Source organism: Balaenoptera musculus, chromosome 5 (genome assembly GCF_009873245.2).
Source record: "Balaenoptera musculus isolate JJ_BM4_2016_0621 chromosome 5, mBalMus1.pri.v3, whole genome shotgun sequence".
Taxonomy (NCBI): domain Eukaryota; kingdom Metazoa; phylum Chordata; class Mammalia; order Artiodactyla; family Balaenopteridae; genus Balaenoptera; species Balaenoptera musculus.
Genome location: NC_045789.1, coordinates 62,345,482 through 62,372,880, shown reverse-complemented (window position 1 = coordinate 62,372,880; position 27,399 = coordinate 62,345,482). Strand labels below are relative to the sequence as shown.

The 27,399-nt window shown below is 36.4% G+C and overlaps 1 pseudogene; it reads right to left on the bottom strand.

The window, feature by feature from the left end:
* Positions 1 to 21,481: 21,481 nt before the first annotated feature.
* LOC118895303 lies at positions 21,482 to 22,037 on the bottom strand (annotated as a pseudogene).
* Positions 22,038 to 27,399: the final 5,362 nt, after the last annotated feature.

The following is a 27,399-nucleotide window of genomic DNA, read 5'->3' as shown; positions in this document are numbered from 1 at the left end:
AATCTCTCCTTGCTGTCTACCTTTGACATACTAAGTATCAGGTCAGGGTCCAAATGGATCTAACCACTAAAGCGTGATATAGGGGATAAATAAAACAAACAAAACCCCATAATGGACTACAATTGTGACTCCTGTCCTCTATATAAAAAATAAAATATATCCCTACTGTACAAAATTCATTAGTGATGATTCATTAAAATAGGCCTGAGTAGTTTTTCTTTATTATACTTAATTTCTTAATATATTTAGTTTCTTAAAATTTCTTGTTTTGGAAAAAAATATACAAGATACATATTATTTCTTTGCTAGAAAATTAGTTAGAATTCTTCTAGAACACTGAAACATTGATCAACTGTGAATTATACTAATAATCATCATCATGTTCAAGCAATATTGATTGAGGCCTCGGGGTATGTGCATAATAAAAAAGTTTACATATTGCAGTCCATAAGATACATTTCCATACCTAATGAAGAACACTACTAAATAGAAGAGGAGGTAAAGCTTAGCAGTTTCAGACACTAATCACAGAATAATCTGCTGCTTTTATAATGGAAACCAGTTTGACTCTTGAACTTGCAGCATTTTCTCCAATAGCAATAAAATTGGGGCCTTGGCCCCAGCCCTGAGAGAACACAGTTTTCTCTTATTCTCTTTAGCTCCAACAAAAATGATCTTCTTCATGAAGTGATTTTTTTTTTTTCTTGTTGAAACATTTTATGACCCGCTTACATTGCTTCACCTTTGTACTATTCCATGAGAATAATAATGGGGAAAAAAAGCTTGAAGTAGTCTTTTATTTTTTCTGTTCTTTTGCTCTGTTAATAAATGAATTGATTTGAGAGAAAGTCAGAATTGCTTAGACAACTCTAATGGTTGCAATCATTTCAGAATAGATTGTTGGCTATTGATTAAATTGGAATGCTACACGTGAACACATTTGTGATCTGATTTCAAATAGCAGAGTTCTGATTTGGTTTTGGTAGACTATAAGTGACTTAAGGTAGTTGTTTACTTAGAAATAAAAGCCAAGTCTTTATCAAGGTTCTTTTTGTTTGTTTTTGTTTTATGTGTTTACATACAGAAAACAACAAAACACAATAGTTTTCTATACAAGAGTGATAGTACCTGCTCAGAGCAATATGACTTATACTCATTTTGGTGACACTTGTTGTGTTTGATAACATCAAATAGTTTCTTAATTCCTAGAAGAAGGAAAGGTGCCGAACTATCAGGGTGGTTTTGCCAGCCAAATGGCAGTGATGAATAACTCATAGCTATACTGTGTCATTTTTCCCTAACTACTGTTATTCTAAGTAAATGTCTGTGTAATACTTTTCTCAAAAATTTAACCTATTAGCTACTAATCTAAAGAACAACAAAAAATGTCATCTCATACAAAAAAAAGAAGAAAAATTACAAGTTTAGTAATATCACACCTAATCAAATCTCAGGACCACATAAGAAATACATTATGGCATTCTCCATTTAACATGCAGGAAGAAAGTTGATGTATGATATTAAGAGAAATGTATTTTAATTTTAAATATTATTAAAATTGTAGTTATATTTTAGCTGTGCTTTAATTTAGCTCTATTACTTAAAATCTTTATCTAAATAGTGATAATATTTAAGGACAAATGAAGGACGCATGATGTTTGCTTTGAATTATAAACTCTTAAATAAACTAGAGTAAAATTAATAAATAACTGTTATAATTTGAGGTAATTCTACCAACATAAAGAGGAGAAGAATAATATGACAAAGGGGTGGAATGTCTGATTGCTTAGCTCTGTCCTTTAAATTCTAACCTCCCATACGATGACAATCAGGGAAGACTCTCATATCATAGTCAATAGGACTACTTTGTCTTATTGAGAGATTACAAAATGGTTACTTTGATCAATTTCATATGAAAAAGGAAAGAAAGGCATTGGACTGGGAATAAGAGATCTGGCTCTTCTATTACGTGGTTGTATAATCTTGAGAAATCATTTTGCCTCTGTGGACTTTCTGTATCCAGCAGTACTGAGTAATGATTAAGATTACTTATTCTTGGAACCAATTAGCTGAAGTGAAAATTGCAGTCCACCATTTATGTGTGTTATTGGGCAAGATTTCTAATGTCTCTGTTTCCTCACTTTCACAATGCAGACCATAGTATCAGCTCATAGGCTTGTTGTGAAGATTAAGCAAATAAATACATTTAAACCATTTCGAATAGTGCCCAGTCCATTTTAAATTCTTAATAAATGCTAGCTTTAACAAGCTACGGTGCTGTCATGAATTAATTGAATTTTTTAATTTAATTTTGATTGACATATTGCATTTATTCAAGATCTGAATATAAAATGAAAACAATGGCTTTTTAGATTCAGCCCACTCGTTCATGTGAAATTCTATATTGACGAGTGCTTTGCCAAAATGTAAATGTAAGGAAGAGAATGGGCCATTTATGGTATAACACATTTGGCTCAATTCAGATGAAGGCAGTCAGGCATGTAAGGCTGTCAGCACTCTTCCTTCCTTCCTACTTATCTGGTATCCATTTGCAAGACTGGCCCAAGCAGCAGAAATTTGGTAAGGAGTTGAAAGAAGGAGGTTCTTATGGTACTCAAAAGCAAAAAGAAAAAGGTTACTTATTGTGTTATTGATATCTGTTTTTCTCTCAGCTTTGGGGATTGGCTCTGAAATCTCTAAAAGGATTTCATATAAAAACAGTTTTAGAGATGGTTTTTGAGAGATCTGGGACATACATGGCAGATGGTAATGTGCAAGCTACAGTTGGGGTTGTGTAATATTGTCCTTATCACAACAAGGGATTCTTTAAGGCTCCAGAAACATAACAGAGGCTTTTTTCAAAAAATTTAATTGTAGTAAAATATACATAACATAAAATTAACCATATTAACCATTTTTAAGAATACAGTTTAGAGGTGTGAAGTACATTCATGCTGTTGTGCAAACAATCTCCAGAGTTATTTTCATCTTGCAAAACTGAAACTCTAAAGCCATTAAACAACTCCTCATTCACTTCTCTCACCAGGCCCTGGCAACCACCATTCGCTATTCAGTCTCTATGAATTTGACAACACTAGGTATCTCATACAAGTGGAATCATACAGTATTTGCCTTTTTGTGACTGGCTTATTTCACTTAGCATAATATCCTCAAAGTTCATCCATCTGTCATATATGTCAGAATTTCCTTCCTTTTTAAGGTTGAATAACATCCCATTGTATGTATATATACCACATTTTGTTTATCGATTAATCTATTGATAGACACTTGGATTGCTTTCACTTTTTGACTATTGTGTATAATGCTGCTATAAACAAGGGTGGTCAAATATCTCTTAGAGACCCTGCCTTCAATTCTTTTGAGTATGTACTTAGAAGTGAATTTTTTGGATCGATAGTAATTCTATATTTAATTTTTTTAGAAAGCTCCATAATGATTTTCATAGTGTCTGCATTGCATTTTACATTCCTGCCAACAGTGCACAAGAGTTCCAATGTCTCCACATCCTTTCTAACACTTGTCATTTATTTATTATAGTAACCATCCCACTGAGTATGAACATAACAGGGACTTAAAATTTCTTTCTTTTCCTCTGGATTAAAAACTCCTCAAGGCAAGTATAAGTGTCTTGTTTACTGCTGTATCCCCTGTGCTTCATGCCATGTCCAGAACTCAATACAGATTCGATAAGCGTGTGTGAAATATAAGTATATAAGGAGCACAGCATAGTTTGGGCACCTCGCGTGTTCTGCAACTCTACGATATGCCAGAGAGCAGCATCCCAGGCAAGGTGATTTCCCAACATGCTCAGGAAACAGATCAGAGGTGACCTTCCTCTCTGGAGAGATTTGAGGGCAGCAAATATCAACAAGACAGCTGTTGAAGAGAAATATAGATAGATAGAAATTTCTGTAGGAATACAGGTATTAAATGAGCACTTTTGAGACACTTCATAGGGCTTTCTGGAATTATTAAAGAATATGTTAGACTTAGGAAAGTAAAAACGGAGGACAGCAGGGATGCTGACGTTTTACAACTAGGGTAAGTCAACAGAATTCAGACATTACAATTTAAGTGACTACAATTGGATTTTAATTCCAAACAGCTATACTGAGCCCAAAATGGGCTAAATTTTCTCTACTTATGAGTTGGTATTTCTGACTAACCTGCTCATTAAGTCTTCACATTATAAACAAATTGATAGTGATCCTATTTCAGGCATTAGTAACAGTAATTGTTAGTAAAGAATTGATAATGGACAACACCAGTTAGCTTTAGCTCATGGATGTCAAAATACGCTTGATCTAACAATGACTTCCATTGGATGATACTTCTTTCTGTAGAAAAGATTTGCCTAAAACATAGATGATTATAGATGCTAGGTAACAGTTGAGAGGTCATGGAACAATGTACATAAGTCATATGATTACCTACTTTGCTGTGGCATATGGTCCTTGTATCACTGTATGAAACAGCTCAAACTTAGAGCTAATTGAATTAAAAAACACAGGAAGAATTTGCTAATTTGCAGTAGAAGTAGGGTCAATAATAGAAGATCCAGAGAGAGCTGAAATTACAAAATGAGTGGGGACTGTAAGTTTCTACAAGAAAACAAGCCAGTAGACGAGAGACAATAATTAGATGCATTTGGAGATTGAGAGGCAAATGGAGAAGAGTTATCCCCTGGTTTCAGAGAAAGAAGGAGAGAGCAGCCTGAATCTAGAGTTGTCTCACTTTGTTTATAGGTTTTCTGTTCCAGTTCAGTCTACAGGCATTATTAAAATCATCCCACTTTTTCTTGAAATAACTTGAGCTACCATCCTTCGAAATCACTCTAAGAATTATATCCAGTGGTTAAAGCTGATCCCAAACCAGCTTTTATGTGCTGAGAGCAGTTTCATTCTCCACTACGCTTTAGTTTGTAAATTGGTTAAACATAGTAGAGGGTCAGACAGTAAAGTTTTGCACATCATGTTATTATTTACTCTCTTATATTGTAAGTCACCTGCTTTTGCTATGGAAGTTTAATACCAGAATTAAGTACAACTGCCATTTATGGCGTGCATTTTATTCAGTAGGTATGGAGCTAGGTACCTCAAAATACCTCTATGACATAGGTAGTAATATCCTATTTTATATTGATATATGAAGAAATGAAAGCCCAGAATGTTTAAGGATTGTTTCAGAGGTCACACTCAGCTTTTCTAAACTCCAAAAACAAAGGCTCTGAAACATTAGAATGAGAGAGGATGATACCCGCTTCTATGTCGAAAAGCCCAAATCTTGTCAAAGAAAAATTCTGTGTTTAGTCCTCAAACATCCATAATGTGTAAAGTGCTAACGTGTAAAGAAATTTAAAGGGCAGAAATTTCATCTGTGCTAAGATATACGTAAGTCATACTACATTAATACTACACAGGAGCTATCTGTGGCCACGACACTCCTCTCCTACCAGGTGCTTCCTGGGTTTCCTCCAGTGCTTCTTGTAGTCAATGGTTCTGACTTCTGAGTCACAGCTGTACCCCTGACCTTGTATTTCACGAGGCACCACTGTATCCTAATCATACATATATTGGAAGCCCTACTAAGCTGTCTGCACTTTACAGATTCACCAGGTGAACCAACATTCTCCATTCCCTTTGAAAAACATACCAACCTCTCATTGTAATCATGGCTGAGTGCTCACTGCTAGTAGGCCCCTGTCTAGGACCCTACCTACTCCTGCTGCTGCTGTTTGAGTTCAATGCTAAACTAGAGTCAGCCTTGTTTTTTCCCTGCTGTGCCAATCGATTTTCCCTAAGTTGAATCATTAAATTCAAATACCTATTACATAAGCCAATGGAGTATGAATGCAGAAATAAGAACAATTTCTGTTGTCATGAAATCTAAATTGAATACTGCGGAAAGACTCAAGAAGGAAAGAAAAATATTTTAAAAAATGCTGTGGAATTGGATGTGAGCAAGTCAACTCTAAAAGACTGGGATACAAATCTTTTTTAAAAAAACATTCTACCCATACTTTTGCTGTGTTCTTGATACAGTTTGAGAAATTCTAAGCTCACGTTAACTTTGGGGCATGGTTTATTCAAAATAGGTGATTCTAAACTCCAATCAAATCTACACCCAAAAAATGCTTTGGCCCTATATCAAAAGTTTAGCAAACAAATATATACTTTCAAATTTAAGTCAAAATAAAATATTTAAATTAGGAATGTGTCACTTTTTTGGTCCACAACTTAAAGTGGATATTAATTAGTCTACCAATTCCCAAGCCCTCTGGATTTGGATAATAGCACTTTTATTCTCCTCCTATTGCTTAAAGTCAAAATAGAATTTGTTATTAGATTTCCCCCCTTTACCCCCAAAACAGACTTTTATTATGTAATTTCTATGGATTATTTGGCATTTTAGCATGGTGAGGGAAGCCAAGGTGGGGCAGAAAACATTATACTGGGAGGAGGAGCGTTCAGAGGCAGGGGCAGCTAGGACTCAATAATAAGATGTAGAAGTTAGCTAGGTGAGATTTGTTTGTTTTCTTGCAAGGAGTGAATTCACTATTACTTTACATAAGGAATACAAACCAGTGTTATGGTGTTTCAGTTTCTTTTATTTACTTCTACGTTTATATTCCACCTTTTGCTAAAAGGATTTGAAGTGCTGTATCATAAAAACACAATTCACTAAGACTGGACCATTAACTGAGAATTGTTCTCATTGAGCATTTATTGCATTCCAGTTCTATGTTGTATCTGAAAATGTCCTTGCATTCCAAAAATTAGAGCTTGTAAACAGTTTGAAAAAAAAGTCAACTCTACAAAACTGCATATGTCTTTCCCTCCCTTTCCTAACTACCCTCCTCACATTTAGTAATCAAAAGAAGAAATTTAATATAATCATGTTGCAAACTTACATAAAGCTATATAAAGAAGGTGTCTATAATAATTTTTTATCACATGCTCTAATTTGCTTTTGTTTATTTAGCTTTATATACATAAGTAACATATATATGCAGTTATGAAGAGGAAAGTGGTTGTTTTTGAAGGTGACTGTGTTATAGAGGTTTTGTTTTTTACGTATGGCTAGAACATCTGTAAAAATTAAATTCAGGACTTGCTTACTTATCACTTTTACACTTTCAATCTGAAAACTTCTTCATTATTTTTTTTGCCACCCTACTCCAAAGACTGTGCCAGCCTAATAGCTATAAATCTTTTTGTTCCATTTTCTGCAATAGTTTCCAGACTATAAAAAGTCTACCACACTGCTTATGGGTCTAATTTACTGACTCAGTAAATATGCCCCACCACTTGATTGACAACAGTGAATTCATTAATTTCTAGCAGAAATTTTAGACAAAAGGGTCAGCTCAGGATTCCTGTTCTTGGATGAAGGCACAGTGATGCCCCTATGCATGCTTTGCTCTGGATCCACTAGTGGTGATCTCATCATGTCACTTGGCGTCCAGTAGAACCAAAAGAGATTGATATGATATTTATAATTATTATAGATGTCCAAGCCTCATTGTGGAAGAAAAAAATGTATTAGAATTTTGAAGTTATTTTAGCTCTGCATTCTCTGTGTGTTGGGTCCTCAAAAACATCTTAGGTTTGACTGACTCAAAAATATATTTAGATCTGATTGATCAAAATAAAGCGAGCTGGTTTCTGTTTTTATTTTTTAATATCCAGTGCGCCTGATGTGGGATTTTTATAAGAGGTTCAAACAGAGAGAAGCAAATATCTATTTTAACTAATAAAATATCCATTAAAAAAAAGTTAAAGAGGTTCATTATAGCTCTGATCTGCTCATTCCATTAAAGAAATTATTAAAGATTGCTTCAGGATGTGGCCAAAGTAATGAAGTGCTCAGAGTAATATCTTATAAACGTCATTCTTACAACTAATGGCTTCTGAGTAGCCATTTTAAATATTAAACCTTTTAAACATCTTTTTTGAATATTTATGATTTTGGGAAAGAGACTCTACTTATTTAGAATGTATCCCCTTGTACATTTGTATGAATGTATGTTTATACGTGTGGTTTATGTGTACAGGGTACTTAAACTATAATCTGGCGATTCAGGTTGATTCTAATTCCATCAATGTACACTTGGATTTGGGACAAATAGATGTCACTAAAATGTGCCCAGCTTCACACTGCTAGCAGCCTTCTTTTATATATTTAATTTAGTTCTTTCCAAATCTCACCAAAAAAAAGGTCACATCCAAATAAAAGATTTGTAAATTTCATGAGAGCAGAGACTCATAAATGTTTTGCTATGTCTTGTATGCTCTCAATTCCAAGAAGGGTGCCTGGAATATAATTTAAGAATTAAAAGGGAAGGGTACAGAATAATATTGCCTGCATGGGAATCTAGCGTCATCACTTACTTGCTATGTAATGTTGGGTACGTTGTTTAACTTGTTCATGCCTCAGTTTCCTGAAACATAGAATGGATCTGATGTCTGCTGCTATGTTTGTATCTAGGCTGTATCTATTCCATGATCACGTCAGTTACAGCAAGATCCTGTATACTCGTCTAATTGGATCATAAACTCAATCTAAATTTTAGTTTTCTCCTACCAATTCATAGCCCATTTGAAAATTTCACTTTGAAATCTACCTCAAATCCTTTTCTTGAACACTGAAATAACTGATCTACTAATCTTATGTGGTGTGGGTTTTGTGTTACCCTTTTTTTAAAAAAAATATTTATTTATTTTTGGCTGCGTTGGGTCTTCGTTGCTGTGCGGGGGCTTTCTCTAGTTGCGGCGAGCAGGGGCTACTCTTCGCTGCGGTGCGCGGGCTTCCCACTGCGGTGGCTTCCCTTGTTGCGGAGCACGGGCTCTAGGTGCGCAGGCTCAGTAGTTGTGGCTCGCGGTCTCTAGAGCACAGGCTCACTAGTTGTGACGCACGGGCTTAGTTGCTCTGCGGCATGTGGGATCTTCCCGGACCAGGGCTCGAACCTGTGTCCCCTGCTTTGGCAGGCGGATTCTTAATCACTGCACCACCAGGGAAGCCCTTGTGTTACCCTTATTCTATCCCCCTTTTATGTCCTCATAGTAGTATATAAACACTTGGAACTTTTAAGCTGAATAATGTGTGTTGTGTGTGGGGTGTGTGTGTGTGTGTGTGTGTGTGTATGTGGTATGTGAGGAGAAGGAGCAACTGTGCTTGTTGCTTTGGTGTAACAATACTCTTTCCCCTTTTTAAAGATCAGTGTGGGCATCAATCTGCTCAGATTAATAGAACATGTCAGTGTCTTGAATTTACTTGACATTGCACTAGCTAACTCACGATTCACATTTTTCTCGAAAAAAATGAAACAAAATATGCTTTAATAAAAAGAGCATATATATGGTTTTCTGGTTTAAAATGTAAGAATTTTTTTTTTTTTTTGGTTTGCTCTTTTAATTTCACAATTTCTCCATTTTCTTATAAATGGGATATTTCTCAGAAGGGCTGAGTCTGAATTTTGTGCTAAAGAATGAAGAGATTAACCATGTAAAGGGATAAGAAAGAATATACATGACTCTATGGTTTCATAGGGATAAGATCAAAATCTCCTAAATTGCAGTGAAACCAACTAGTCATGGTTTCACTAGCTGCTGTGGAGTCCTGGGGATGAGGTGGTATTTATCTACTTAGGACTGATAATAGCTCCATCAACACTGTTGGCAATATCGAGGGCTGCTGAGAGTTCAACAAAGTTAGGGACCAACATGTATGCATTAGATTTGACTATAAAGTGATCACTAGAGCTATGCAGTCAAGTGGTGTGAATGCTGTTCTATTATCTGAGCCCTGTGTCAGGGTATCAGAGGAGTAAGGAACAGATCCTTGCTATTCAAACAGTGGTTTATGGTCCAATGGCATCAGCCCTACCAAGGAGCTCGTTAGAAATGTAGAATCTCAGGCACCTCCTCACAACTACTGCATCAGAATATGCATTTTAACAAGACATCCAGGTGATTGCCAAGCATGTTAAAGTATGAGACGCACTGGTTGTAGACACCAGTTTTGAGAAAGTTGCCTGTGAAAGAAGGGACAAAAAATAAGACAGCAGGTAGAGGAAGAGATATAATTCATGAATTTTGTTATTATTATTATTGTTATTATTAACAGACTGAGCACATGGAAAATGATAATAGGCAACGTTTAAAGTACATATTACATATAATATCAAATCAAACATTAACAAAATAGATGTTATTTTCAAAGTATAGATTTGGAAAATGAGTCTCAGAGAGGTTAAGATATTTTGTCAGTTATAAAATAAGATGTTGAACCATTTTTCAAATGTGGGTCTGTCTGTCTGCAGATGCTCATCCCATTGTTATAATTAAAGTTGACTCTTAATGAGAAGAAACATACTGAATTAAGCAAAGGAAGAAAGCTATGATGGTTGAGACTGTTAATTTTGGTATTATCATTGATGGTACCAAATGGCATAGGAATTGCTTCATTTATTCACTTCCCAATTATTTTATCTAGCAAAGCAAGTCAATTTGGCTAATAAAACAATCAATGGACATTTTTAGAAGATATTTTGTGATATGGCAGGTTCATGACAGGTATAATCGCTACGAGAGTTGCTACTCTTTTGGGAAGCTAAATATTGTGAAAAACTTGAATAAAATATAATTTCATGTAAACATAGCCTCCTAGCTGGTAGTCTATCAATGTTGTGGTGTCCATCCCAGATAGTCTTCACAGAGTTGATACACTCCATTCTTGAGCTGCACGGCTGACTCCTTTCCAGGAATTGTCCTTAGCTAAAGGGATTTTTTTTTTGCCCTCTCCTTGGGCAGCTCAACTCCAGTGACTATAGCGGTATAAAGGCTTAGCCCTCTTGTTTCAATTTGGTCTAACTGGAGAGAATCTGAGCTCCAGAATGCTGTGTGGGATCAGCTGAGGCCTCCGCTGCACCTGCATTATAGTTCAGTTCAATGGTGTGCTGGGGCCAGCTCCAAATGGCTGCCGAGAGGGAATTTTGTGCATCATTCCCAATTCCCCATTTAGTGAGTTTATGCCAGTAGTTTGAAGGAATTAAATACATCACGGAAATCAGCAAATGCTACAAATCAAGGATTTTTTTTTTCTGGAGAACTTGTTAAACTGTTACCAGCACACCACAGTTTCAAATACTACTTCTACTCAAACCTACATTCCTTACTTCTTTAAATTTGTCATGCTTTCCTCAATAAACCCCCTGCACGCACACCTTTCCTAGCATCTGTTTGGAGGGAACCCACCTAAAACAATGGCATTTTTGCAACAGTCAGATATTTTCAACACTTTACAGAAGGGTTTGGCAAACAATGGCCAAAGGGCCTGGTCTTGTAAATAAATCTTATTGGAGCGCAGTCACTCATTCATATATTTATCATCAATGACTACTTTCATGACAGAATGCCAGAGTTATATATGTCTCACAAAACCAAAAATATTTACTGTCTGGTCCTTTACAGAAAATGTTTGCTGACCTTTGAACTACTGGATAACTTTTATGTCTCTCTAAGACAATTTAAGCTTAAAGGTATCCAAAACTAATCTCACTATACTTCCTCTCCTCCATTTTCTATAATATTCCTGTCTCTGTGTGTTTCTTCTTTGTTTTCAGTGTCATAAACCATCCATTTTCCGAAGAAACACTTGAGTTCATGTTTGTCTCTCCATCCTTACTGTACTAACATTCAGAATTGTGTATATTGTTTGGTGCCACCTTTTATCTGCCCCATTTATAAGCCATTTCTGCCATGTCAGTTTTCTCTCTATGTTCTTCTGAGAATGATTTTTCTAAAACATAAATTTTATTATACAAGTTTTAGGCTTAAGACCCTCATTCAGTCACCATTGATCAAATAAATTGCAAACCCCTTAACTTGGTATATGCGCTCTTTTTTTTTTTTAACATCTTTATTGGAGTATAATTGCTTTACAATGGTGTGTTAGTTTCTGCTTTATAACAAAGTAAATCAGCTATACATACACATATATCCCCATATCACCTCCCTCTTACGTCTCCCTCCCACCCTCCCTATCCCACTCCTCTAGGTGGTCACAAAGCACCGAGCTGATCTCCCTGTACTATGCAGCTGCTTCCCACTAGCAATCTATTTTACATTTGGTAGTGTATATATGTCCATGCCACTCTCTCACTTTGTCCCAGCTTACCCTTCCCCCTGCCTGTGTCCTCAAGTCCATTCTCTACGTCTGCGTCTTTATTCCTGTTCTGCCCCTAGGTTCTTCAGAACATTTTTTTTTTCTTAGATTCCATATATATGTGTTAGCATACGGTATTTGTTTTTCTCTTTCTGACTTACTTCACTCTGTATGACAGACTCTAGGTCCATCCACCTCACTACAAATAACTCAATTTCATTTCTTTTTATGGCTGAGTAATATTCCATTGTATATATGTTCCACATCTTCTTTACCAATTCATCTGTCGATAGACACTTAGGTTGCTTCCATATCCTGCCTATTGTAAATAGAGCTGCAATGAACATTGTGGTACATGACTCTTTTTGGAATTACAGTTTTCTCAGGGTATATGCCCAGTAGTGGCATTGCTGGGTCGTATGGTAGTTCTATTTTTAGTTTTTTAAGGAACCTCCATACTGTTCTCCATAGTGGCTGTATCAATTTACATTCCCAACAACAGTGCAAGACGGTTCCCTTTCTCCACACCCTCTCCAGCATTTATTGTTTGTAGATTTTTTGATGATGGCCATTCTGACTGGTGTGAGATGATACCTCATTGTAGTTTTGATTTGCATTTCTCTAATGATTAGTGATGCTGAGCATCCTTTCATGTGCTTTTTGGCAATCTGTATATCTTCTTTGGAGAAATGTGTGTTTAGGTCTTCTGCCCATTTTTGGATTGGGTTGTTTGTTTTTTTGATATTGAGCTGCATGAGCTCCTGGTAAATTTTGGGGATGAATTCTTTGTCAGTTGCTTTACTTGCAAATATTTTCTCCCATTCTGACGGTTGTCTTTTCAGCTTGTTTATGGTTTCCTTTGCTGTGCAAAAGCTTTTAAGTTTCATTAGGTCCCATTTGTTTATTTTTGTTTTTATTTCCCTTTCTCTAGGATGTGGGTCAAAAAGGGTCTTGCTGTGATTTATGTCATAGAGTGTTCTGCCTATGTTTTCCTCTAAGAGTTTTATACTGTCTGGCCTTACATTTAGTTCTTTAATCCATTTTGAGTTTATTTTTGTGTATGGTGTAAGGGAGTGTTCTAACTTCATTCTTTTACATGTAGCTGTCCAGTTTTCCCAGCACCACTCATTGAAGAGGCTGTCTTTTCTCCGTTGCATATTCATGCCTCCCTAAGAGGGTTATTCCCTCTATGCCTACCTTCTGGAGGGTTTTTAATCATAAATGGGTGTTGAATTTTTTCAAAAGTTTTTCTGCATCTATTGAGATGATCATATGGTTTTTCTCCTTTAATCTCATAATACGGTTTATCACATTGATTGATTTGCATATATTGAAGAATTCTTGCATTCCTGGGATAAACCCCACTTGATCATGGTGTATGATCCTTTTAATGTGCTGTTGGATTCTGTTTGCTAGTATTTTGTTGAGGAGTTTTGCATCTATGTTCATCAGTGATATTGGCCTGTAGTTTTCTTTCTTTGTGACATCTTTGTCTGGTTTTGGTATCAGGGTGATGGTGGCCTCGTAGAATGAGTTTGGGAGTGTTCCTCCCTCTGCTATAATTTGGAAGAGTTTGAGAAGGATAGGTGTTAGCTCTTCTCTAAATGTTTAATAGAATATGCCTGTGAAGCCGTCTGGTCCTGGGCTTTTGTTTGTTGGAAGATTTTTAATCACAGTCTCAATTTCAGTGCTTGTGATTGGTCTGTTTATATTTTCTAATTCTTCCTGATTCAGTATCAGAAGGTTGTGCTTTTCTAAGAATTTGTCCATTTCTTCCAGGTTTTCCATTTTATTGGCATATAGTTGCTTGTAGTAATCTCTCATGATCCTTTGTATTTCTGCAGTGTCAGTTGTTACTTCTTCTTTTTCATTTCCAATTCTATTGATTTGAGTCTTCTCCCTTTTTTTCTTGATGGGTCTGGCTAATGGTTTATCAATTTTGTTTATCTTCTCAAAGAACCAGCTTTTAGTTTTATTGATCTTTGCTGTTGTTTCCTTCATTTCTTTTTCATTTATTTCTGATCTGATCTATATGATTTCTTTCCTTCTGCTAATTTTGGGTTCTTTTGTTCTTATTTCTCTAATTGCTTTAGGTGTAAGTTTAGGTTGTTTATTTGAGATGTTTCTTGTTTCTTGAGGTAGGATTGTATTGCTATAAACTTCCCTCTTAGAAGTGCTTCTGCTGCATCCCATAGGTTTTGGGTCATCATGTTTTCATTGTCATATGTTTCTAGGTATTTTTGATTTCCTCTTCAGTGATCTCTTGGTTATTTAGTAGTGTATTGTTTAGCCTCCATGTGTTTGTATTTTTTACAGATTTTTTTTCCTGTAATTGATATCTAGTTTCATAGTGTTGTGGTCAGAAAAGATACTTGATATGATTTCAATTTTCCCAAATGTACCAAGGTTTGATTTGTGGCCCAAGATATGATCTTTCCTGCAGAATGTTCCATGAGCACTTGAGAAGAAAGTATATTCTGTTGTTTTTGGTGGAATGTCCTATAAATATCAATTAAGTCCATCTTGTTTAATGTATCATTTAAAGCTTGTGTTTCCTTAGTTATTTTCATTTTGGATGATCTGTCCATTGGTGAAAGTGGGGTGTTAAAGTCCGCTACTATGATTGTGTTACTGTCAGTTTCCCCTTTTATGGCTGTTAGCATTTGCCTTATGTATTGAGGTGCTCCTATGTTGGGTGCATAAATATTTACAATTGTTATATCTTCTTCTTGGATTGATCCCTTGATCATTATGTAGTGTCCTTTTTCTCTTGTAATAGTCTTTATTTTAAAGTCTATTTTGTCTGATATGAGAATTGCTACTCCAGCTTTCTTTTGATGTCCTTTTGCATGGAATATCTTTTTCCATCCCCTTACTTTCAGTCTGTATGTGTCCCTAGGTATGAAGTGGGTCTCTTGTAGACAGCATATATATGGGTCTTTTTTTTAATCCATTTAGCCAGTCTATGTCTTTTGGTTGGAGCATTTAATCCATTTACATTTAAGGTAATTATCAGTATGTATGTTCCTATTACCATTTTCTTAATTGTTTTGGGTTTCTTATTGTAGATCTTTTCCTTCTCTTGTGTTTCCTGCCTAGAGAATTTCCTTTAGCATTTGTTGTAAAGCTGGTTTGGTGGTACTGAATTCTCTTAGCTTTTGCTTTTCTCTAAAGGTTTTAATTTCTCCGTCGAATCTGAATGAGATCCTTGCTGGGTAGAGTAATCTTGGTTGTAGCTTTTTCCCTTTCATCACTTTAAATAGGTCCTGCCACTCCCTTCTGGCTTGGGGAGCTTCTGCTGAAAGATCAGCTGTTAACCTTATGGGGATTCCCTTGTATGTAATTTTTTGCTTTTCCCTTGCTGCTTTTAATATTTATTTATCTATTTTTTAATTTTTGATAGTTTGATTAATATGTGTCTTGGCGTGTTTCTCTTTGGATTTATCCTGTATGGGACTCTCTGTGCTTCCTTGACTTGATTGACTATTTCCTTTCCCATATTAGGGAAAGTTTTGCACTATAATCTCTTCAGATACTTTCTCAGTCCCTTTCTTTTTCTCTTCTTCTTCTGGGACCCCTATAATTCAAATGTTGGTGTGTTTAATATTGTCCCAGAGGTTTCTAAGACTGTCCTCAATTCTTTTCATTCTTTTTTCTTTATTCTGCTCTGCAGTAGTTATTTCCACTATTTTATCTTCCAGGTCACTTATCCATTCCTCTGCCACAGTTATTCTACTATTGATTCCTTGTAGAGAATTTTTATTTCATTTGTTGTGTTGTTCATCATTGTCTGTTTGCTCTTTAGTTCTTCTAGGTCCTTGTTAAACGTTTCTTGTATTTTCTCCATGCTACTTCTACAATTTTGGATCATCTTTCCTATCATTACTCAGAATTCTTTTTCAGGTAGACTGCCTATTTCCTCTTCATTTTTTAGGTCTGATGGGTTTTTACATTGCTCCTTCATTTGCTGTGTGTTCCTCTGTCTTCTCATTTTGCTTAACTTACTGTGTTTGTGGTCTCCTTTTCACAGGTTGTAGGTTCGTAGTTCCCATTGTTTTTGGTGTCTGCCCCCAGTGGCTAAGGTTGGCTCAGTGGGTTGTTTAGGCTTCCTGGTGGAGGGGACTAGTGCCTGTGTTCTGGTGGATGAGGCTGAATCTTTTCTTTCTGGTGGGCAGGACCGCATCTGGTGGTGTGTTTTGGGGTGTCTGTCACCTTATTATAATTTTAGGCAGCCTTTCTGCTAATGGGTGGGGTTGTGTTCCTGTCTTGCTAGTTGCATAGGGTGTTCAGCACTGTAGCTTGCTTGTCATTGAGTGGAGCTGGTGTTAGCGTTGAGATGGAGATCTCTGGGTGAGCTTTCACTGTTTGATATCATGGGGAACCGGGAGATCTCTGGCAGACCAATGTTCTGAACTTGGCTCTCCCACCTCAGAGGCACAGGCCTGACACCTGGCTGGAGCATGAAGACCCTGTCAGCCACACGGCTCAGAAGAAAAAGGGGAAAAAAAGGAAGAATAAAATAAAATAGTTATTAAAATAAAAAATAAAAGAAATAATTTTCAATAAAAAATTAAAAAGTAGTAAAAAAAAGAAAAAAACAAAAAGAAAGAAAGAAAGAAGAGAGCAACCCAACCAGAAAACAAATCCATCAATGATAACAAGTGCTAAAAGCTATACTTAAAAAAAAAAAAAAACCGATAGACAGGGCTCTAGGACAAATGGTAAAAGCAAAGCTGTACAGACAAAATCACACAAAGAAGCATACACATATACCCTCACAAAAAGAGAAAAAGGAAAAATATATACATATATATATCTCTAAATATAAAAAAAAAGGAGGAAGAGAGTAACCAAATTAATAAATAAATCTACCAATGATAATAAACTCTAAATACTAAACTAAGATAAACATAAAACCAGAAACAAATTAGATGCAGAAAGCAAACCCCAAGTTGCTCCCCAAATCACCGCCTCAGTTTTGGGATGATTCGTTGTCTATTCAGGTATTCCACAGATGCAGGTACATCAGGTTGACTGTGGAGGTTTAATCCTCTGCTCCTGAGGCTCCTGCAAGAAATTCCCTTTCTCTTCTTTGTTCACACAGCTCCTGGGGTTCAGCTTTAGATTTGACCCCGTCTCTGCATGTAGGTCACCTGAGAGTGTCTGTTCTTCACCCAGACAGTAGGGGGTTAAAGTAGTAGCTGATTAGGGAGCTCTGGCTCACTCACACTGGGAGGAGGGAGGGGTACGGAATGTGGGGCGAGCCTGCGGCAACAGAGGCCAGCGTGATGTTGCAACAGCCTGAGGTTTGCCGTGTGTTCTCCCGGGGAAGTTGTCCCTGGATCACGGGACCCTGGCAGTGGCGGGCTGCACAGGCTCCTGGGAGGGGAGGTGTGGATAGTGACCTGTGCTTGCACACAGGCTTCTTGGTGGTGGCAGCAGCCTTAGCATTTCATGCCTGTCTCTGGGGTCCGTGCTGATAGCCACAGCTTGCACCCATCTCTGGAGCTCGTTTAGGCGGTGCTCTGAATCCCCTCCCCTCATGCACCCTGAAACAATGGTGTCTTGCCCCTCTGGCAGTTCCAGACTTTTCCCCAGTCTCCCTCCTAGCTAGCTGTCATGCACTAGCCCCCGTCAGGCTGTGTTCACACAGCCTACCCCAGTCTTCTCCCTGGGATCTGACCTCCAAAGCTGGAACCTCAGGTCTCAGCCCCACCCGCCCTGATGGGGAAGCCGACAAGCCCCTCAGGCTGGTGAGTGCTGGTCGGCACTGATCCTCTGTGCGGGAATCTCTCCGCTTTGCCCTCTGCACCCCTGTTGCTGTGCTCTCCTCCGTGGCTCCGAAGTTTCCCCCTGCCCACCTCCCGTATCCACCAGTGAAGAGGCTTCCTAGAGTGTGGACCCTTTTCCTCCTTCAAAGCTCCCTCCCCAAGGGGCAGGTCCCATCCCTATTCTTTTGTCTTTTTTTTTTTCTTTTTTCTTTTGCCCTACCCATGTACGTGGGTTGTTTCTTACCTTCTGGGAAGTGTGAGGTCTTCTGCCAGCATTCAGTTGGTGTCCTGTAGGTGTTGTTCCACATGTAGATGTATTTCTGATGTATCTGTGGGGAGAAAGGTGATCTCCACGTCTTACTCCTTCGCCATCTTGATGGTCTCCCCATGTTCTTTCTTTGTATGACCCTTCTCCTTTTCCAGTATTACCTGTCAACAGTCTCCTTCAAATACAGCCTCTACTTTAACGCCACTGATGATCTTTTACAAATCAGAAAAGCTCTTTGTTTTCTGTGTCTGTGTAAATAGATTCAGCTGCCTATAATGGTTGCCTCTTTTCTGATTCATAAAATCCTATTTATCTCTCAAGGTCCAGCTCAAACGTCCCTTCTAACTTTAAGGCTTCCATTGCTCCATCTAACAAAATTAATTACTCTTTCCTTGGCATTCACAAAGCATGCTGTACTTATCTCTATTCTGTACTACATTGTGTTTCAATATTTAATTTTATATATAGTAGGGCCAGTACTGTTTGCACATCTGTCTCTCTCTGCCCAGTGAGTGAGTTCTCAGATAATGGACAATATTTTGTTATTTCTTTTTATCTTCCCCAGAACCTAGGACAATGCCTGAGTTTCCATTGGTTCTTAATGAATGCTGCCTGTATGGATAAATAAATAAAAATGTATCCCTTGACATATCTTGAGATTTGTCTTAGAGGGGGTATAATCTTATCAAATGGTAGGAAGTGGTGTATACTACATTATAAGATATTATCAAGTTTCAGAATTTTGAAAAGACCACTGCTTTCTGAGTAACATATATTTTAATTTGAGTGTTTGAGTTTTGATGAAGAAATGCCTTATGCAACTTCTGGAACTAGAGAGAAATTTTGGATTTCTTAGGCAATTTATTTTATCATTTTGCTTGGCTTGAAGCAAACAATAAATGTTGAAATTCCTATTCTTGCCATTTTTGCATGCCCTTGAAAAATGGTTATGGGAGATTAAATAAATTACACAAATGGTATTTTATCAACTTTTTCCTTTTAAAATCATATCCTGAGATAGAGTTCCAAAACTTCATGTTTCCTGACTTCTCAGCTGCCATAAAGTTGGACATAGCTCTTTAATTTAAAGGATTAAATTGGTTTTAACTGAAAGAGTAGAGCTTGGTTTTCTTTCACAGATTGCAGTGGGAACATGAGTGCTGCAAAGCTATTAGACCTCTCATATGAAACATTTCAAATAATTTGGAATATCTCAAACAATGACATTCAGTATCTCCCAAGCATGGTCATCCAGAATATTAAAGCTAGAAGACCAGGTTATTTAATGATTTAGTACCTTTTTAGATATTCCAGTAGCACCAATTTAATAAATCATAACCTCATCTGGAATAACATTTGATTCAGTAATATTTTTAAAATGTCTAATTAGCACAGAATATGTATGGCAAAAATGTAGCAAGCCCAAACATAAGACAACAAAACTCAAGCAATAGAAAAGAAATGATTAAAGATGCAACAGGTGAAATTGACCAGTGATTTTTCTTATGATCATATAAATATTAAAAACATCTTTTGGAAAAGAAGCCCATTGAAAATAAGATTTTATAGCAATTTGAAATGTGAAATTTCTATCTTTGACATGTTACTGATTTGCAGTGCCATTTATATAATCAACAAGAGAACTGAAATAAGATTGATTTTTCCTTCATTCAGTATGAAGTACAAATTTTACATTTTATCCAAACTTATTGCTACTGCCAGCATGGTAAAAAGTTCTATATGCAAGTTACCTTTAAATTGGGATACATACAATTTTATTTTTAATTTTACTTCAAAGTTGTTGGAAGCAGTTTCATTAAAGGCAAAAAAACACAGCTAATTTTCTTTTAAAAAACAACAACATAAGCTGCTCCTTTGATTTCTTTCTACATTAAAAAAAAATGCTGTCTGAATATACTTCAAATATCATGAGGCAAACATTCTTTAATGAAATGTTGATTTTTCACATCATTAACCAATTGGTTTTATTCTTTTTCTTCCCTTCTTATTTTGCGAACATCTGAAATTATCTTTTTTTTAATAGTCCATTATGGACTATACTTTAGCTTTCTAAGTACACAGGGAACCTATATTTTCCCACACAACTATAACAAAAATTCATTATTTTTCTAGTGATTTTAACTTATGCTCTTGACTCATCAGAAGGAATGCCAATTTTTCCTAAGGGAAGACTATGTTTTAACTATTTCTTAAGTATTTCACATTTTCTAACTAGTTCAGGGTCAGATTCATTAAATCATAAGTAAATTCATCTGAAAGTTTAGTTTTTCATTCTTAATGCACTGTTTTCCAACATTCTCTATTCTGTTACATCTTCCTAAGAGTAACTGGGACCGTTTAGAGTACTGGAGATAAACTGGTGAGGGAAAATCAAGCAGAAGAACCATGATGTAAAATGTAGCAGCGTGGACTTATTTCATGTTGTCCCTAAACAGAGGGTAAATGTGTGAAGGTAACTGCACTTTCAGCAATTAAAAAAGTTACATAAAAATAATTTTCACTTACTGGGACATGCTTCAGAATAGATTTCTCATTTGATTGCATAACCCGTTTCTGAGCTTCTTAAAGCAATCTGATTAATGTTAAAGACAAAATTAAAAACCATTTTTAGTCTTTTTCTTCCTTCAATACCTAGAAAAGAGGAAAATTTATGACTGTAGTTTAATTTTATTGCTACTGAACCTTTCTTGAAAATGAACTGGCAGATGCCATTACTAGGTTAATTGATTTAATAATGTTCCTATGAATAAGCTAGCACTTCTGACTTGAATTGCTTTCTCAATTGATTGGTACTCTACAATAGAATTCTATAAAATGTATAGAAGGAGCAACAAGGAACTCAGCTCTGGATTTTTCGGTTAATTCATTAGCATTTAGAAGTCTAAGAAATCATTGCATTTTCAATTTGCTAAGTACATGGCATTTGTTACTAATAATTAGGCACATGCATTGCTTTTACATAGACTCTTTAAAATGCAGTCTTGTAAAAATCACACTAGAAAAAAAAGTGTGTTAATAACCTAGTGGTGTGTTTATTTTTCAAATGCCAGCAAGTAGCACCTTCTAGGGATTTACAAGATGGAAGAAATCAAGATCAGTTAAGGCAACCTGCAGGGCAGGCTTGGTTCCGGAAAAAGAGGAGGAAAGGGGAGTGTCACAGAGAAACTGCAAGACAGGAGCTGCCACCTGAGGCAGGAGTCAGGGGGTGGGGGGACATACCCAGTAGAGCATTGGGTCAGCAGGCAAGCAGGCAGGCTGCTCCTCGCCCTGTGAGTTTCTGAGCCTTGGAACATTGAGAGACTTTGGGGGGGGGAATGTGGAGGGTGTAGGTGCCTGGCTCCAGTTGCAGCTGGGGTGGGGGACAGGATGATGAGGAAGTCCCCACCCCAGAGATCTTCAGTCACTGAGAGACAAGCTTGGGAGAGAGGGCGATACCCCTCAGGGTTGAGGGAAGGGCACTTAGATGAAGTAGGCAAGGGGCAGGTATGGTGGCATCAATAGCTGTGGTGAGGGTGCAAGCCACAGAGGGAACAGTGGGGTTACAAGAGGCCGGGCCTGGGGATGGTGGACTCAGACCTTTGGATAGGCTTCTGAGGCCCGCCGTGATGCGGGCACCAGGCCCAGGATGACCATGACCTCCTTACAGCACTGGCAGCTCACGATGACCCAGAAGGCCATCTGTGCCCATAGTTTGTCCCTCTGGTACAGGAAGTTCCCCACCCAACTACCCAATCTTTGCCCAGGGCCCACAGGAAAATCCTACATTTGGGGTTCACCATGTTCTCTTCCATGTCCTTTACAAGCACTATAGTAATGTAGTGCTATGTTTATATACTGTATAGCTAATAGAGATTTTTTAATTAATTAATTAATTTGCACCGGATCTTAGTTGTGGCAGGTGGACTCCTTAGCTGCAGCAGGCAGGCTCCCTAGTTGCCCACGCAGGCTTCTTAGTTGTGGCATGCGAACTCTTAGTTGTGGCATGCGAACTCTTAGTTGTGGCATGCGAACTCTTAGTTGTGGCATGCGAACTCTTAGTTGTGGCATGCAAACTCTTAGTTGTGGCATGCATGTGGGATCTAGTTCCCAATCTTTAGACTTCTGGATCTTATATTTGTTTTGTGCTGAGCACTACAAGTAAATAAAGCATGCTTTCTGGCATATATAAACACAAAGTAGCCATTTTTCCACCTTGTTGTTTAAAGGCTTAGCTCAATTCCCCTTCTTTAAGATACTTCTCTCCTTAGGGAATTATTTCTCTTTTCTGTGTTTTAATGGACTGTATGTATTTGTATTCACTTATCATGGTTTCTACTATATTATATCATACAGATTTATTTGTCTATCTGTTCTGCTAAGACTCCAGTAGAAGACATGATATATAATAAATGCCCAACCATGTTTGTTCAATTAATTAACTCACAGTATTATAACACAACGTGCTTCCTTGGTATCCTCTTAGTATCTGGCTTCATTTACAAAATGTAATGACATCTTATTTTTGAGTGATAATACATTTCTTGTTTAAGTAAGATTTCTTTCTTCTTATTTTGTATTACTTATCAATCCTTGAACATAGAACTATCATGAAAGCAATATTGATGTGGGAAATATTATAAATTTTTAAATTATTGTTTTTAATTTCTCATACCATCTATATATTTATTAAATAAATATTCCATATTTATAATGAGACCTTGATTTCTTTTGAGTGGATTAAACAACACAAATTTATTTTCTCACATTTCTGTAGGCTGAAAGATTAAGGTGCCATCAAAATTGGTTTCTGGTGAGACCTCATCCTGGCTTGTGGATCACCACCTTCTCTATGTCCTCAGATGACCTTTTCTCTGTGCACACATGGGAAGAGAGATCTCAGGTGTCTCTTCCTTTTCTGTTGGATTAGATTCTATTCTATCAGATTCCAGTTCTATCGGATTAGGGCCTCATCTATTTTTATGACTATCTATAAATAGTCCTATAGATTAGGATTCAGATTGAAGGAGAATACTCTGCCTTCAAAAGACAGAAGAAATATTCTAAGTCAGAGAGGAAATCTTAGCACTAGTAGGTACTACCCTGGGTAAAGTATTTTTACTTTCCTGGGATCCCTTTCTTAAAATATTTAAATAAAGAAATCAAAACTCATTTTCCCCAGATTGGTCCTTGATAGCCACAGAAGAGAAAACCTTATTCAATTTCTTATTTAAAAATCAATTTTATCTAATAAGTATTTATCAAGCACTTATTGAGCCAGTCCTATGTTAAGCACTGAGAATATTTCTGGGATAAAATGTACATAATCCCTGTCCTCATTTAGCTCACATTCTCAAATAGGTGACAAACGTTAACTAAACAAGATTTATTCAATTAAAATTAAGAAAACTGCTATGAAGAGCAGAGAGAACTATTCTAGATGTTCCAGAAATATTTCCTTAAGGTAGTTCCATTTAAGACAATTTAAGTACTGTATTAGATTACTATTGCCACAAACTCAGTAGTTTGAAACAATACAAATTTACCATCTTACAGTTCTGGAGACCAGAAGTCCAAAATGATTCTCACTGGGCTAAAGGCAAGATTTTCAGGGATGCACTCCTTCTGGGGCAGAATTTGTTTCCTTTCCTTTTTCAGCTTCTATAAATCACCCACATTCCTTTGTTTGTGGTAAGCTTCCTCCAATTCAAAGGCAGCAACTATGGTTGTCACACTGTTCTCATGCTGCCGTGCCTGTGGTTCTCTCTCTTCTGCCTCCCTCCTCTACTTTTAAGGTGTCCTGTGATTACACTGAACCCATCTAAATAATCTGGGAACATCTGTCCATATCAAGGTCAGCTGATTTTATCAACCCTATTTCCATCTGCAAATTTAGTTCTCATTTGCCATATAATCTAATATTCATAGGTTCCAGGTTTAGGATTCAGGCATCTTTGGGTGGCCATTATTCTGCCTACCACAAGTAGCAACGTAAATGAATGGGACTTGGCCCTGCAAAGGCAGGTAAGGAAGGAGAGCAGTTCAATCAAAGGAAACAACATGAGAGAAGACTGTAGACTGTAATAGAGTGGTATGACAAGGACAAAAGTGGTCTACCCCTCAAGCAGAGAGCACGGGTAAGAGTGAGACATGATCTGTTGACCTCGTTACATGAGAATCAGTCTTTTGGCCAAAAAATACAGCCATTCACGTTATCTAGTGACGTGTAATTCCTGAAATTTCTAATGAAACTAGCATTTCCATCAGCAAGAATCTCAACAGTTAGTTATTTAAGAACAGGACATAGAACCAATATCAGAATGACTTAATCTGATGAGGAACATTTTGTTCCCTGTTCTTAACACAAAGTCAGATAAACTTCATCTTCTATCTCAGTAACATGGACAATTTTCTAGTGGGTTCTTTAGGTGGCGACATCAGAAAGATTTGTCTAGGTGAATGCAATTTGAAACTTCATCAGTGTATTCTGTTTTGCTAAATTTTTTCAAATTTGTTAAAATTTTGCTAATTATTTGAATTTTACATTGTTACTAAACAAATTGAACTATGACTTATGTTTCACAATTAACATAGCTGTTTCATGGACATCATGTTTTGTATCGTAGCAAGTTTATCTTTTTCTTCTTCTGTAACAGCATGAGACTGCATTGCTTGTGACAGTATTACCTTATAACTTGGGATAGTCCCAAAACATCCCTCTCCATATTTCTGTTCATCCACCCTGTCTCCCTCCCTCATCAATCAAGGCTTCCAACATCAGGATTCCTGTCTTAAAAGTGGCTCTTATAGATGGAATATTTGTGTCTCCCTAAATTTATACATTGTAGTCCTAACCCCCAGTAAATTGGTGCAGCCAGTATGGGAAACAGTGTAGAGGTTCCTCAAAAAATTAAAACTAGAACTACCATATGATCCAGCAATTCCACTTCTGGGTATTTATCCAAAGAAAACAAAATTTGAAAAGATGTATGCATCACTATGTTCATTGCAGCATTATTTAAAATAGCCAACACATGGAAACAACTTACATGCCCATCAATGGATGAATGGATAAAGAAAATGTGATATATATCTATATCTATATCTATATCTATATATCTATATCTATATATCTATATCTATATATATATACACACACACACATGCATACACACACACACAATGCGATATTATTCAGGTATGAAAAAGAATGAAGTCTTGCCATCTGCAACAACATGGATGGATCTTGAGGGCATTATGCTCAGTAAAATAAGTCAGACAGCAAAAGATAAATATGATATGATCTTCCTTATATGTGACACCTAAAAACAAAACAAAATAAAACAAACACACGAAAAACAAATGAGCTCATGGACATAGAGAAGAGATTTGTGGTTTCTGGGAGGTGGAGAGTGGAAAGTAGGAGAAATGGGGGAAATGGGTCAAAAAGTAAAAATTCCAAGTTAGAAATGAGTAAGTCATGGGGATGTAATGTACAGCATAGTGGCTATAGTTAATGCTGTATTACATATTTGAAAGTAGCTAGGAGAGTGGACCTTGAAAGTTCTCATTACAAGAAAAAAAGTTATAATTATATATGGTGATGGATGTTAACTGGACTTATTGTGGTGATAATTTTGCAGTACATAAAAATATCAAATCATTACATTGCACACCAGAAACTAATATAATGTCATTATACTTCAATAAAAAAGATCTAAGATGAATAAGTAAAAACAACAATAACCTATGCATTTATCTTCTTGTCTTCAATATATACCTATAAAGTTATCAATAAGAATATTTTACTCCCAGAGCTTAAAGAAGTTTAATGCTTTTTACAAATATAAATTTATATGACATGAGAATGAACCTTACATAAAATTTACTTGACACTTGTCAAGCATTTAAAGAAAACTGAGAATCTGTAATTTGACCTTCAGTGAACTATGAGTGAATAGAAAATATTTTTCAATCGAGAGTGAAGGGTAAGTGACTGGAGGGATAGAAAATAAGTCACCCTGAAAGTCTGAATTTCTGCAAAATTTCACAAAAGCTCTAACTTAGTCTAGGATTTTTGATACATACTGGCATTTAAACAAATTTAGAATTTAGAAGTTATTAATATATGCAAAATATAAATACGTATTTCTTCTGCATCATAACTAAGAAACTCTTTCTTAACTCAGTAAAAGCTTCCTATTAATTATATGAAACACAATTTCTATTGAATACTAATAAAAATGAATTACAGGCCTTGAAAAGAATGTCACCTGTTCAATTTATATGACTGTTTCATTTTTAATCAGAGCTTCTTCTCAAATGGTTCTTCTTTTTTTCATAGTCACAGAATAAAGGAATTGTTAGAAATTGACCTTGGTAATTAGGCTCTAAAGATGAAAAATTTTAGTGGTGACAGGATGACAGAATTGAATGATTAGCAAAGGAAAAGCAAAGTTTCTATGAACTTACCATACTTGAAATTTTCTCATTTATAAGCATGTCACTTTACCACTAAATAAGAATTATTTTTGAGGAAAATAGAATGTTATATGATTTTTCTTCCTGCTAAAATGGGCATAGATAAGCACATATCCTACAGGTAGGGAGTATTTGTATATTCAAAACTGGGTCAAGGAGGAGGAAAATGATGGGGGTGTTGATCAGGAGTAGAAAGACTAGACAAAGTGTTACTAAAATGCAAATAAAATTGGGAAAGAATCACATTTGCATATAATTTTAACTGAATACTATTTATCAAATATCTGGATTTTTTATGGTTTTACAAAATAATAGATTATTTAAATAATAATAGACAAATTTAGTTACAACGTGTATAATCTGTTAATACTCAAACTGTGTACAACACCTTAAAGATAAAGGATACTCAAAGATAAAGGATACTCAGTGCTGGCCTTGAGGAGTAACCATTTTAAAACACTCAAACTGACATTTTAACCAACTTTGTTACCATGGAACCCCCTACAAAGGCGGTCTGAATCTCATTCATGGAAATCTCAAGGGGAATAAGAGTGGGCAGAACTGTCACAACAGATTTCCAGAACCAAAGATACTATGGGGGTTCATATACAAGCTTTGTGACTTTTTCTAGCTGCTTCCTAAGGCACACTTCTCTCCTAAAAGTTCAGAGCCACATTGACACTCCCTGGAGAAACT